This window comes from Neopelma chrysocephalum, unplaced genomic scaffold (assembly GCF_003984885.1).
Source record: "Neopelma chrysocephalum unplaced genomic scaffold, ASM398488v2 Primary Assembly neopelma1_25, whole genome shotgun sequence".
Taxonomy (NCBI): Eukaryota; Metazoa; Chordata; class Aves; order Passeriformes; family Pipridae; genus Neopelma; species Neopelma chrysocephalum.
The window spans coordinates 46,985,797-46,998,915 of NW_020897694.1; the positions used below are offsets into that span (position 1 = coordinate 46,985,797).

At 39.6% G+C, this 13,119-nt stretch overlaps 1 protein-coding gene across 1 annotated transcript in view; it reads right to left on the reverse strand.

Moving 5' to 3' along the window:
• The window catches only part of MID1 (midline 1), a 242,841-nt gene extending 229,956 nt beyond the window's left edge, over window positions 1-12,885 (reverse strand). The window contains exon 1 of the mRNA XM_027675158.1: window positions 12,800-12,885. The gene's annotated coding sequence lies outside the window, so the exon portion shown is untranslated. The remainder of the gene's footprint in view (window positions 1-12,799) is intronic.
• Between the last annotated feature and the right edge of the window lie 234 nt (window positions 12,886-13,119).

Sequence of the window (13,119 nt, forward strand, 5' to 3'; positions counted from 1 at the left end):
AAAAGGAAGTCTTGGTCCTATAGTTTCAGTTTATTAGTGTACATCTTCATTTTAGAACAACATATATCGTGAAGAATATCTCTTGAAAGACGTTTTGTCTTTTTTGTGGAAAGGCAGAAGAATGAGTGTCCCTATGTATTATAAAATGCATGAACAGTGGGGTTTGGCACAGCAGTATTTGTTACCTGAAGAGTCACAAAGAAAGTGTATTTAGCATTACAATTGTAAATTAGATTGAATTATGCCTATCTTACATTAGGCAGAAAAAAAGAAACATGATATAGAAAAAAAATAAGTTTTAACAGTAAATTCCTTGTTATTTAAGTCTCCTGCACCTGGGATCTCTTCCTTTAAGAGTAAAGCCATAAGTCACTTTGGTTGGAGAGAAGCCAACAGTCTGGAATCCTATTGTCCAAAACCAAGTGTGGGCTTCTAACAAGGCATGACATAAAAAGTCAAGACCCTTTCACTTTTTACAGTATCTTAAAAGCCCTTTCCCCTCTATAGTTTCACAGAAACTTAAAAAACAAACTAAATTAGTGCAGTTGAGAACAGAAAGGTCTCTCATGCTTTGAGCATGTGTTCAGCATACCATGAGAAAAAAAGTTCTGCCCGTTTGAGAGCATGAGAAAGCAGTGGCAGGTATTAAAAAGTGAATATAGGAAACAATAGAAAAACTGCCCTCAGCTCTTATTCCTTCTTGTTGATGAATTTTGATAACATAGATTTCATTATGCACCTGCAGGTTTTAAGAATGACGACAATATCAGTTTACATGGACTAATCTACTAATTTATGTGTTCAGAGCCTTGAAATCTTGTGGTCCCATGAATACAGAGCTCTCTGCTCCCAGTAGTTCACAAGATAACCCTTTCTTCCATAGGAATTGCAGGCAGACTAATATTACTGCTTTGAAAATGCTGATCATTCAGAGAAAGGAAACCATAGCTGCAACAGAAGTATTACCACAAAGAATCCTCCAAGGCGGTTAGACCACAATTTCATAGTCATAGAAGAAAAGGCCTTGGGAACAGTGTCTCCTAGGTGGGAATGTGTAACATTGTCTCCTTCCCAGCACTCCATTGAACAGATACAACCCAGTTCACCCCATACTGAAAAGCCTCCAGTGGCTTAAACATAAGACATAGGAACCAGTTGTAAATGATAAAACTGGTTTCTTCAGAGTCTGGCCCTACCAAACAATTACAATGAAAGACTGATTAATTTGGACAAACTTTTTTTTTTAAAAATCACAAATCTGATTCTATGCTTACACAAACATGTCAGTACCTAGTTGCTGTCTCCACTTATTTGTGACTCAAGAGGCCCAAGTTAATGAGAGTACCAGAAGCCTACGGAGGTGCCTACCTTCACATGGAGCTTTTAAGGCTATTGAAAGCCTATTTTGATTTGGTCTTAGTTTTCCATATGAAGAATTATGTTAGTTAGGCCCACAAGCTCTCACCAAAGGCACAGCTTCCTTTGGTGACAGCTCTCACCAGAAGACCACAAAGTCCAGATTTTTGTGACATCTTTCTTCCAGTGACACTGGCACTATGGGAGGAAATAAGTTTATATTCACACAGATATGTCACCTTGTGGCCATAGCACTTCCTCTTTGGGAGAAAGAAAAGTCTTTAGCACACATCTAGCATTTCCTGGGCAAGTTAGTAACATAAAAGTAAGATCAAACCTAAAGCATCTCTTCTTGTGCTTGTAAATCAATACGCTTTGTTCAGCAACTACCCTTGGAAGAAAGTCCCAAGCAAATGAAACTATCCACTGACACTAAAGAAAGGTAGTGGAGTTTACCAACATCCAAGGAGGGCAGCCCATCATCCTGTGTAACGGTGATGTTGTAGATCTTGTTCTGAGGTAGTGATTACAGAGGGCACAACAGTCAAAGCTTAAAATCACACCTCAACTAGAAGTTGAGCAAAACCTAATTCACAACACACATCTTTCTTAATCTAGTGTTAAATTATTCCAGTGGAGGAAAAATACTGAGACACAGCTCTTTAGAAAGTACAGGATGTGTTTTATTGAATATTGGTTCCATATTTGTACATTACTGGACAAGAGATTTTTGTCACATGTTTCATGAGACTTTTACTTTGACATCTATCTTCAGAATGTAAAACCATGAAAAACCACAGACAGTCCTGATCTAGGAGAAATATTGAACCTTACTCAGAAGAATGTCATCTTTCAAACAAGTTTAGCTTTAGATTTAGTTTGTCTAAACATTTTAAAGACTATTTTCCTCTAGGCAAATTGTCAAAAGCTGAGGTAGAATAGACATATGGCTACACAGTTGCCTAAAATTACTGAATACTTTAGTAGCCTGGTTCAATTTAATTTTTGCAAAATATTTTTAGATGCAGAACTTCTAAACCTCAGAAATGGGAGTCAGATAGTAATGTTACCTATGAATATGAAATAACTGCTGTCTCAAAAAGACAGCAATTGAAAGCTATAGTAATGATTGCCTTCAAAAAACAAATATTTTTCAATAGTTACACATTGGCTGCCTGAGACAACGTTCCTTTCCTGTTCTCAGAATAAGGATTGAATTAAGACTGAAACCACTGTGGAAGACAGTAACTTTCCAGCAGGAATGAGCAGAATGCATTACAGCATCACTTTTGCAAGATAGAGTCCCCAGTCAACCACATAGGTTTTACCCAGAAAGCTGTGAAATTCTCAGTGGTTATCTTGCCACTTTGGCTACATACTGGTTCAAAAGGAAGTTCTGAGGAACAGCCCCAACCATGTAAGGAGCGGAGCATATTCATCCTCTGTCACTGAGAGTTGACTTTGAACAGGGTGGCAGAAGGTAGTTTGTTCTGTGAACAGATATCTTTGTTGTCACACCTTTGCACCCTCCTCCCCATTATAGCAAAATATTCAAAGACAAGCAAATAGGTGGACCAGTTAAAGTGAATGCTTGTGATAGTAAAAAGGTTTACTGCTAATAAAAATATTCACCTATTTTTTAAAATTACAATATGAGCTAATTTTCTAATTCTAGGAAGGTCAGCAGTTCAGTGTTTGCCATTTTATGACCTAGACACTAATGATTAATTTAACCATCAGTTAGGAATTCATTTAGCAAACCAACCTCATGAATCACCATCTCACAAAACAACTGACTTCAGAAAGGCTGAGTCATGAGAGTGAGGTTATGGGAAGTATCAGGTAGAAGGAATTAAATCTCACTTCCATTTCCCCATTGGTTCTTTTCTATTTTTACATTCTCCTTTTCTTGGATCATTGCCTTTAATTTGGGACCTTACTGATCGAATGTTATGCCATGTATTTTCGTAGTGAGTTTAATGGATATAGCACTCTGATGGTACAGCATCGATTGACAGTAATCAATAATTCAGCACTGCTACACAAACATGGGAGGTGTACTCATTTGTTGCCCGTAGCACATCAATAACACATTTTACACAATAAACCAAACACTACAATTTGTTCTCCAAGGAGAACCTTGTCATGTAACCATCCAATTTACTGCCTACTTTGATTCAGTGCTTAGGAGAGCAGTTTCCTCTCCTCCACTAACACAGTCCCCACACTTATTTGCAGTAGGTACATTTTTGCTTGGTTTACATCTACAGAGATGGTGCTGTTTCCACATGACCTATATATTAAGAGAAAAATAAGTTTATTTCATAGAGTAAATGGCAGTGATTTTGTGTGTGTAACTACCCACACATTTGCCATAATTTTATTAAAATCGTAGAGTCATAGAATCAGCCAGGTTGGAAAGGACCTCTGAGATCATCAAGTCCAATCCTTGATCCACTACCACCGTAATTACTAGACCATGGCACTAAGTGCCACATCCAGTCTCATCTTAAAAACCTCCAGGGACGGTGAATCCACCACTTCCCTGAGCAGCCCATTCCAATGCCTGATTACCCTCTCTGTAAAGAATTTCTTCCTAATATCTAAACTAAACCTCCCCGGCAGAGCTTAAGACCACGCCCTCTTGTCTTACTGATAGTTGCCTGCAAGAAGAGACCAACCCCCACCTGGCTACAACCTCCTTTCAGGGAGTTGTAGAGAGTGATGAGGTCTCCCCTGAGCCTTCTCTTCTCCAGGCTGAACAACCCCACCTCCCTCAGCCTCTCCTCATAGGACTTGTGCTCCAGTCCCTTCACCAGCCTCATTGCTCTTCTCTGGACCTGCTCCAGCACCTCAATATCCTTCCTGAACTGAGGGGCCCAGAACTGGACACAGCACTCCAGGTGTGGCCTCACCAGCGCTGAGTACAGGGGAAGAATCACTTCCCTGGACCTGTTGGCCACACTGTTCCTGATACAGGCCAGGATGCCATTGACCTTCTTGGCCACCTGGGCACACTGCTGGCTCATATTCAGTTCCTGTCTATCCAAATTCCTAGGTTCCTTTCTGCCTGGCTGCTCTCCAGCCACTCTGTCCCCAGCCTGTAGAGCTGCAGGGGGTTGTTGTGGCCAAAGTGCAGGACCCAGCATTTGGCCTTGTTGAACCTTGTTGGAATCAGCTCAACTCTCCAGCCTGTCCAGGTCCTTCTGCAGAACCCTCCTGCCTTCCAGCTGATCGACACTCGCCCCCAATTTAGTGTCATCTGCAAATTTGCTGCTGGTGGACTCAATCTCCTCATCTAAATCATCGATAAAGATATTAAACAGAACGGGGCCCAACACTGATCCCTGGGGTAAACCACTAGTGACTGGTCGTCAACTGGATGCAGCACCATTCACCACCACTTCCTTGGGCCCAGCCCTCCAGCCAGTTCTTAACCCAGGTTTTGCTTTAATTCACGTAATCTCTGTTGTTATTAAATGCTAACATTAAAATCAGAGCATTAGCAATAACTCTTGAGACTAGTACCGGGGTAGAAGCTCAAGTAGTCATTCAAAGTTTCCAAGTTCCAAAGAAATAAGTCTGTGTATTGGAATCAGTGAAGAGGGTAGCAGTGGACACCCACTGTCAAATAGACAGTAGACATAATAGCAGTCTAGGGTTGAGCCTGTACTCTGCAGATAAGGGCCATCTGTGAGACACCAGAGAGTCTCACTGTGCTGATCTACTAGCACCTGGCTAGAGTGTGGGAACTGGAGGCATAAGGTGGACATAAAGGGGAAATGCAGGCCCAGCGTAAGCACTGCTGTGGCGTTGGGACACGGCCCTGAGTAAAGCACTGTAAGTCTGAAAAGGTCTTCACGGAGTCATTCCCTGCTTACAGGGAGGATCAACTACACCTTGATCCTCCATAACAGGCATTTACTTAGTCCATGAAAAACCCCCAAAGACTGACCAAAGCTTCTTTGGGTAACCCATTCCAGTGCCTAAATACCATTGTAGCTGTAGAGGTCTTCCTAAAATCTAATGAAAACCACCATTACTGCAAATCGCCTTTTGTTCCATCCTCAACAGAGATGAAGAATTAATTGCTGTTGTATTTATAATCCTGTCTGCGTATCACAAGCCAGTTTATTCTCTTTTCTAGACTGTAGTTTGCCAAGCTGAGTTTATGCAAGTATCACTTTGATAGTAAAACTAATGAGTTGCCAGATTTGGGGATGGCTGCTGCAACTGGGAGAGTTCAGCTTTTGTTCTCATACGAAGGTAGAAGTGGTCATCAGGGAGAGCTCAGCTCCTCCTTGGTCCTCTGGGTGAAGGCAGATGGACAGAATATTAGTTCATAAAAGGCTTGTACAGAATATGCTGGGAATCCAGGGTTTCAGTGAAACACACTCAGTTCCTGCAATCTATGTCACATTATGTTGGTACAATTTGTTGTTTGCTTTCCATCAGTCTTTCTCCAGTTTGTGTCTGTATTTCTTAAAGTATCACATATAAAACTGGATGAACAATTCAGGATGGGGTTTAACACAATGGAACAGGGTAAAATAATTACCTCTCATCTTCTTATTTATAATACCTTAAGTAATGACTCCCAGAATGGCTTTCACATTTCAACATTTTTTCTCATCAGCAACTTGCATTCATTTTCTAATTTGCGGTAGCCCACAGATACTCCTGCTGACTGAATTATTCCCCATTTTCTATAAATAAGTTACGTTTTCTTCTCTGACTGTAGCAACTTATGCTTCTTTTAATTCCATTATATCTTCTTGATTTCAGACCAGCTTGCCAGCTAGTGAAATAACTTTCAAATTTAGTTCTAGCTCCCTCAGCCTGGGTGATGTACTGGAAACTTGGCAGATGATACTGACTCCATCAATTAAACTTTTTGGTTTTGCAAGCCCTTTCTAGAGAGCTTTTTGTTTTAATTTTTATCTTATTATAGTAATTCTGCATACCCCAAAACTTTAAAATGTCTGTGGGTGAATAAAGGCCTTTCAGCTGATGGTTCCGCTCAACTGTAATCTTCCATTTTCTTCTTATGTTGTGTGTCTTTAGTTCTCATGTGACAGAGAAAATCTTCAAATAGGACTCTTCACAGAACAGAAACATAAGAATTAAAACCTTCAAGGCACATTAGCTTAACCTCCAAAATTAAAATGCAAGCCAACAACTGTAAGTCATTTCACTCACTTTCATTAATCTAAACCAAAATAATCTTGTTTTGTATTCCAGTAATGTGGAATGGTACGTACTAGGACTAAGATGGTAGTTCTCTGAAATATCAACCTACCTATGGGGTATTGCTGAAAAATTGCTGAGATTAACAGTTAAACTTATTTTAAAATCCAGGTATCCTGTTCATTGAACAGAGCACTGCAGAGCATATACAGTGATATCAAAATGTGTGTTTTTTCTTACAAGTGTTCCATTCATGTCACAATTATGGTGAGACTTTAGAATGAAAGATATAGAGATTTCATCACTTTGTTTTCTAGCATCAAGTGAACTTCTCTGTTCCCATCATCTTTCCCTCTGTACTCACATTTACATGATTCCCTCCAAGCCATTAAAAACCCACAAAAATATGAAATATTGGCAAGTTCAGACACGAACTTATCAGTTTTGCCTTCTGTATATGTCATATGTGTCATTCTGTAGGACATAACATTTTATTGACACAATTTAAGGTTTATTTGTTAAATAATTCATAGTAGAGTCCAGTGATTCACATCATGTAAAAGCTGAAAGTCTTAAGCAACACATGTGCAATAAAAGCAAACAGATGTTTGCAGTCTAAGCGCTGCTTTAACGGTGGTGGCATGGCAACATATCAAAGGCAAAATGCAACATAGCCAGAATTGCCCACTGGAGTGTTAAGTGCAGCTACATAACTTTGGACTCACAACCAATAGGATATTCCAAATCACCGTGGGTACATTGCCACGTAAGAATTCCTAATTAACTGCTAATGCCTAAACTCCTCAGCTAAAACCATGTGGAATTTCTCTTGAAGGAGACAACTGATGAATGGTATCATAAAATAATGGCTCATTTTAGACAATTAACATAGCAGGAATATTAACACTGTTTCATACATAGTGAAATTAAATGTGCCCGAAAAATCCACCTCGGGAGGCCTCATCTGAGGTTTTATATGGAATTTTCCAGGCTAGGCATCTACAAAACAGAAGCATTAGAAACTCAGCAGCAGGAGCATATGCATCACTGGAGGAGCATGGCAGACAAGTCATAACACTTCCAAACTGATACTCTGAGCACTCTGCAATCCAGTGTGTGTTACCAACAAGAGTGCTCTCAGCCTATTGGAATGACGGGAACTATGCACGAGGTGTTAAAAATGGCATTTTGCTCATACCACTGAATGTGAACATCATAAAATGCCAAATGAAGCTAATCTTAGTATATCTAATGATATCTAACAAAAGCAATTGCCTTTTTAAAACACCATCTCCCTAAATCTGACATCCAGGGGACCAATAGAAAAATCATCGAGTGAAACTACCAAAGACAAGAGAAAGTGCAATTTAACATTCGACCCTTAAAGGAGTTTTACAAAAACCTGTAAATGGAGGATCTCAGTTTTTTGAAGGAAAACTCTGTGAATATTAACTGATTTACCTAAAAGCAAATACCAGTTGTTCCAGCTTGTGTGGACACAATTACATGAGAATAGTAACTTTTTACAAAAAAAAAAAAAAAAGAAAAAGCAGAGGTTTTAGGTGCAAATGAGAGGGAACATGTGTTGCAATCTCAGATGTAGATACATTAGGAAACATGTATCTGCTTACGTACAGACTTTCAGCCTCAAGTATGTTCCTAAATGTCTTGCTGAACATATAATACCTGTAACATGTAAAAATACTAAAACATGGAACCACACAAAATTTGCCAAGAAATGTTTATGCATCCTCTTAACTGCTACACCATCGGAAGCTAGATTTAATGCTAGTATTTTTAATGAAAGGGAAAAAAAACCATCAAAACAGCAGGAAAATACATTCTAAGCAGCTGGTATATTCAAACCCTAACACATGTTGTATATTTTCAATACCTTCCCCATATGAGTCTCAAAGTGCTGTGTATTCCAAAACCCTAAACCTGATAAATAATTTTGAAACAGAACAAGGAATTAACACAGGAACAAATAGATTCAAAGGATAAGCTTTCATAAATAAGACTACTTTCAAGATAACACAGGACTAGAGAATTTGGGGAGGCTTTATTTTCACACCAGTAGTTTTTTGAACTTTTTGGACTAAATAAACGCACAGGAAGACAGGATAAAAACTGCAGCTTCACATCTTCATCACAGACTTTTCATGCTTTTACATTACTCAACCCTTTTTAATTAAAATACTTGCATTTTTCATGTCCTAAACAATTACATTACACAATAGTGAACAAATATACAGATGTCACAGACTTCTTTTTCTAATCCAAAGCACAGTTTAATGTCCTCCCATCTGAGAAAGCATCTTCAGCTTCACACTGTCCAGCTTTTTGCCTCCTTCATTTTCATGGCTCTTAAACACATATGCTCACACGAGCTGTAATGCAATGCTAAGCTAGAGGTTTCTCATGGGGAACACGTCATCTCATTTTTAGATTGTGGTTGCAGACTGCAATCATCCTAACCGTATCCTCAAAGATGGTGGCAAAGCAGAGCCAAGTGAGGCACAGTGGTATGAGGACAGCTGCAGGACTAGAAAGCCTAGCTCAGATTTGGAATTATATTTTTAACTTTAAACTCCAAATACATCTACCCAAGGCTGAAAGAAGAGGGACAAGGTTAAAAACAATTAGGTAACAAACACTTTTTGTGGAGCATATGATCTCTGGATACCAGCATTAGGCAGATGAACTGGGCAGGCAGAAAAAGTGCCCTTCCTTTAATTCCTTATCATTCATCTTCAAAGCAAGGATTTAACCTCATGCAATAAATACAGTGAATGCTACAGAAGAATTGATCTTGCCTTGCTCTCTGGACACCCATCTCCATTTTGAGTTATTCTTAGAGCTCTTGCTTAGAGTTCTTCAACTGCAGATGGCAATTTTCAATCAAGCATGTGCTTCAGGGGAAATAAGGAATTTACTAAGGTCGCTTAAGGGCAATGAAATCACACATGCCATATAAAATGCTTACACTACAAAATGATAGCATAATGGAATGGTAAAGCCTTTAACAAAATCGTAAAGAGACCATGCAACTAGTACAGCATGTTCTTTTATTATTCCAAGCTCTCCAGTTATGACTTTGAAAGGCTAGGCTTTTTTTTTTAATTTTATTGAATAAGTGTAAAGACACCAGAAAAAAACATGACGTGCCCAACTGCCTCCTGCCAATGTGTAAGAGCACTCAGCTTCAAATTATATGCAAATCACTAAATGAAAGTAAATATGAAACGATGGATGTAAGTCAAGCAAACATAAAAAATAAGTGCCCTAACTTTGCTTTAAGGATGAGCAGATTACTAAATGTGGAAAAACATTGAAGACATTTAGTAAGTTCTTTCATTTCTAAAGAAAAATTTTATGATATTATGTGCTAAATACAAGAAGAACTTTCTAGTTTAAAAGTGACAAATGAACAACAGTTCTCATGAATTAACCCATCAGTAATAGAACATGGAGGCAAAAGATAATTTTAGTTCAAGTTATCAATTATACCCAGTTGAAGTATTTCTATTTCCCTTCAGTTTTGTCTCAGTTACACAACTAAACCTGTCACCATAGGTGTATGCATGGGCTTGCTGTGGCTCATTGCCTTTGCCTGGGTTCAGTATGCTCATCTTCAAAATATACAGTCCAACACAATACCATTACTGCACCCTGAACACAGCTCTGTCATTAAAACTGATAGAAAAGAATCCTTGAATTAATGAAAAAAATAATCTTTAAATGGGGTCAGAGTGAATGTTAGTTCTTTCTTTAATAAGTGAATAAAGCATATCACCTATTAAGACAGGTTAGAGACCCATGCCTAGGGTAGGAGGCTGGTTTGCATGAGCTCAGGTCAGAGAAGGGGCATCCAGTCATAGCTACTGGATTTTTTTGTGATTTTAGATACAGCACAAGGTCTATCCCATATTTTAAATGGCCTTGTCTCCTTTGCAATTCTTTTCTTACTGTAAAGAAAGATAAATCTTTCCTGGGATATATCCCCCAGCCATGAGTTCTGGTCTGAAAAGAAGTTGCTTTTTGTGCATCCAGGTCAACAAAAACTTATGCAGTACCACAGAGACAGCATCAAGCTGAGGTAAAACCCCAGAGCAGACACTGGTTTTAGACAGGTCCCACTGTGATGTTGCAGGTTCTGCAGCCACATCATTACACGTGTTGTGGGTGGCAGAGGAGGGCACAAGACATGTACTGTGGCAGAAAGGGATGAAAGCCAACACCACCCTTGTCTCCCTGGAAGAGTCACAACCACAAAGCTCATCTAGGGGCAGGCAGGCTACAGCCAGGACCAGCTCTGCACTAGCCTGGCCACACATATCGCTGCTCAGATCCTGGGACACAGTAAGATCACATCAGAATATACTGCACAGGCTTTGAACCAGGTTTCTACCTTGCTTTGCACTGGGAAATCAGGAGACCACTCATAATTGTAACAGAGCTAGACAAACTAATGGGGGTAACTGCAGAGACTTGAAAAAAGGTGATTTAACAGCATGTTTCCCTGGAGTCTTCTCTTGCCCTTTAAATTCACACTTTGATTACGAACACCCTTGCTAAAAGTCCTTTCTCTGTGCTCCTTTTCAATTCTGAATAATAAAGGTTATCCACAAAAGCACCAGGATGAGAAGCATGACAAGTAAGATTTACAGTTCTAGTCCACCAGCTCTGCTTTCTTTGCCATGGTGACTTCCAGCAAGACCAAAGGTGCTTCATGACAATGAACCCATTAGCTTCAGTCCTGAAGGAGTGTTTAGGAAATTGCTTCTGCTTTGTGATGTTGATGCTCCTATAAAAGTCTCTACTGAAACTACTAGAGCAGTTCTGTGTCATTCCCATTAATATCTCATTAAACATTCAAAGTCAGCAGTTTAGAAAAATCTTACATAGAAATGAATGAGAATCTGTATGAACACAAGTGAATATTAATTCTGACTGTTCCTTAACCAGGTAATAGTAAATTACTAATTTCAGGTAGACATTCATTCCTTAAAATTAGAACTATTTAGAAGGAATAGGGTTTTTAAATAAAACTAATCTTCATTGTAAGTTTCTACACCCTTAGGCATAGGAATGCATTTTACTTTCCCACTCTGACTGCTAGGAAAGATGTGGCTTTATCTCCCATAACTAGTGTATTCATATGCCTGTGTACATATAACTATGAATAGCCATGAAAATAAGTGAAAAGCAATTGTATGTCTCTGTTCCTAAGATTAGGAAAAAAAAATCATTCTGAAAATGCACTCCACCTGTTTCTGACTAGTTCTCTGCACACTTGTTTTCTTAGAAGGTATTTAGAGAGATCAACTGAAAATATTTTTTCCATTCCTATGTTTGATATCAAAACTGCATAAAACTTGAATAAACTTCCACAATGAGCATACTGCTACTTAACAGTAACTATCCTGAAGGACTGCACAGCAATATTCTTACAACTAGAAACCTGTTTGAAATAGGGTTTCAACTTTATTTTTCATTATGTCTTGACTAAAATCTTCAGGGAACAATTTCTTGATCCTTGTGAGGATTTTACCCGCAGCCTGTTTTAAAGGTATCATACTATGCAAATACTTGCTAAGAAACACATATCCTTGCTTTGAATTGGGATAATCCCTATTGTGGTAGAACATGTTTTGCTTACATTTCCTGGAACAGTACTTGAAGTTTATTTTTTAACTCGGTGCAAAATCTTTATTACTGTAGGAACTCCCTGTATTCCAACAAACACATTCCAGCTATGCTGACTAGCAACATTCACACACATCCAAATAAAGTACTCCAAAACCCCGAGAATGCTAAAGGAGTGCACCTTTTACAAAACACACATTTTAAGATTAAGAAAAAAATAAACACAAAAGTCGAGGACTTCTTTTCCCAGACACACTAGGATGATAACACCATGGATTTGCAGAGGTTTAGCTAGCTAACCAAAGCATCTCAGCCTTATTTCCAGTCTCAGCTCACATCTGTGTTCCATCAGAGAAAAGAAAGTTTGATAATCTCTTCTGTAAAACGAAGGTACTTCCGACTTAGAAGCACATCGAATGTCAGATAAGTTATAGGAGTTGCTCCCGCAGATGCTGCGTTACAGGAGCCTCCCGCTTTGCTCCGCAAGCCCCATGGAGCGCACAAGCCATTTTAGGAGGGAACAACAGTTGGAAGCGCAAGTCTCTTTTCGAGCCTCCCCGCACCCTGACTCCGTCACCCTCCAGTTGCGAGGATCGGCCTGACATACCTGCTTCTCCATTTTTCCCCCTGACAGGTTTTTCTTCTCTTTTCCCGAAGCCGAAGAAGAGGGGGGACAGTCCTTCCCTGGCGGGCGCGACGCTGCGGTGCCGCCGCCGGGGGCTGCGGTCGGTCCGGTCCTGCCCCCGCCCGCTCTCCCCACCCGCCGCGCTGTGGGCTCGCCCTCGCCCCTCTCGCAGACAGCCCTGCCGAGCTCCTTTAGGTGGAACAGGTTTCCTTATATAGGTAAACACAAATTGCATTCCTGGTGAAAGAGGCTAACTGGCAGTAAGCTTAACTTAGTTAACTCCACAGATACCAAATGGGTCC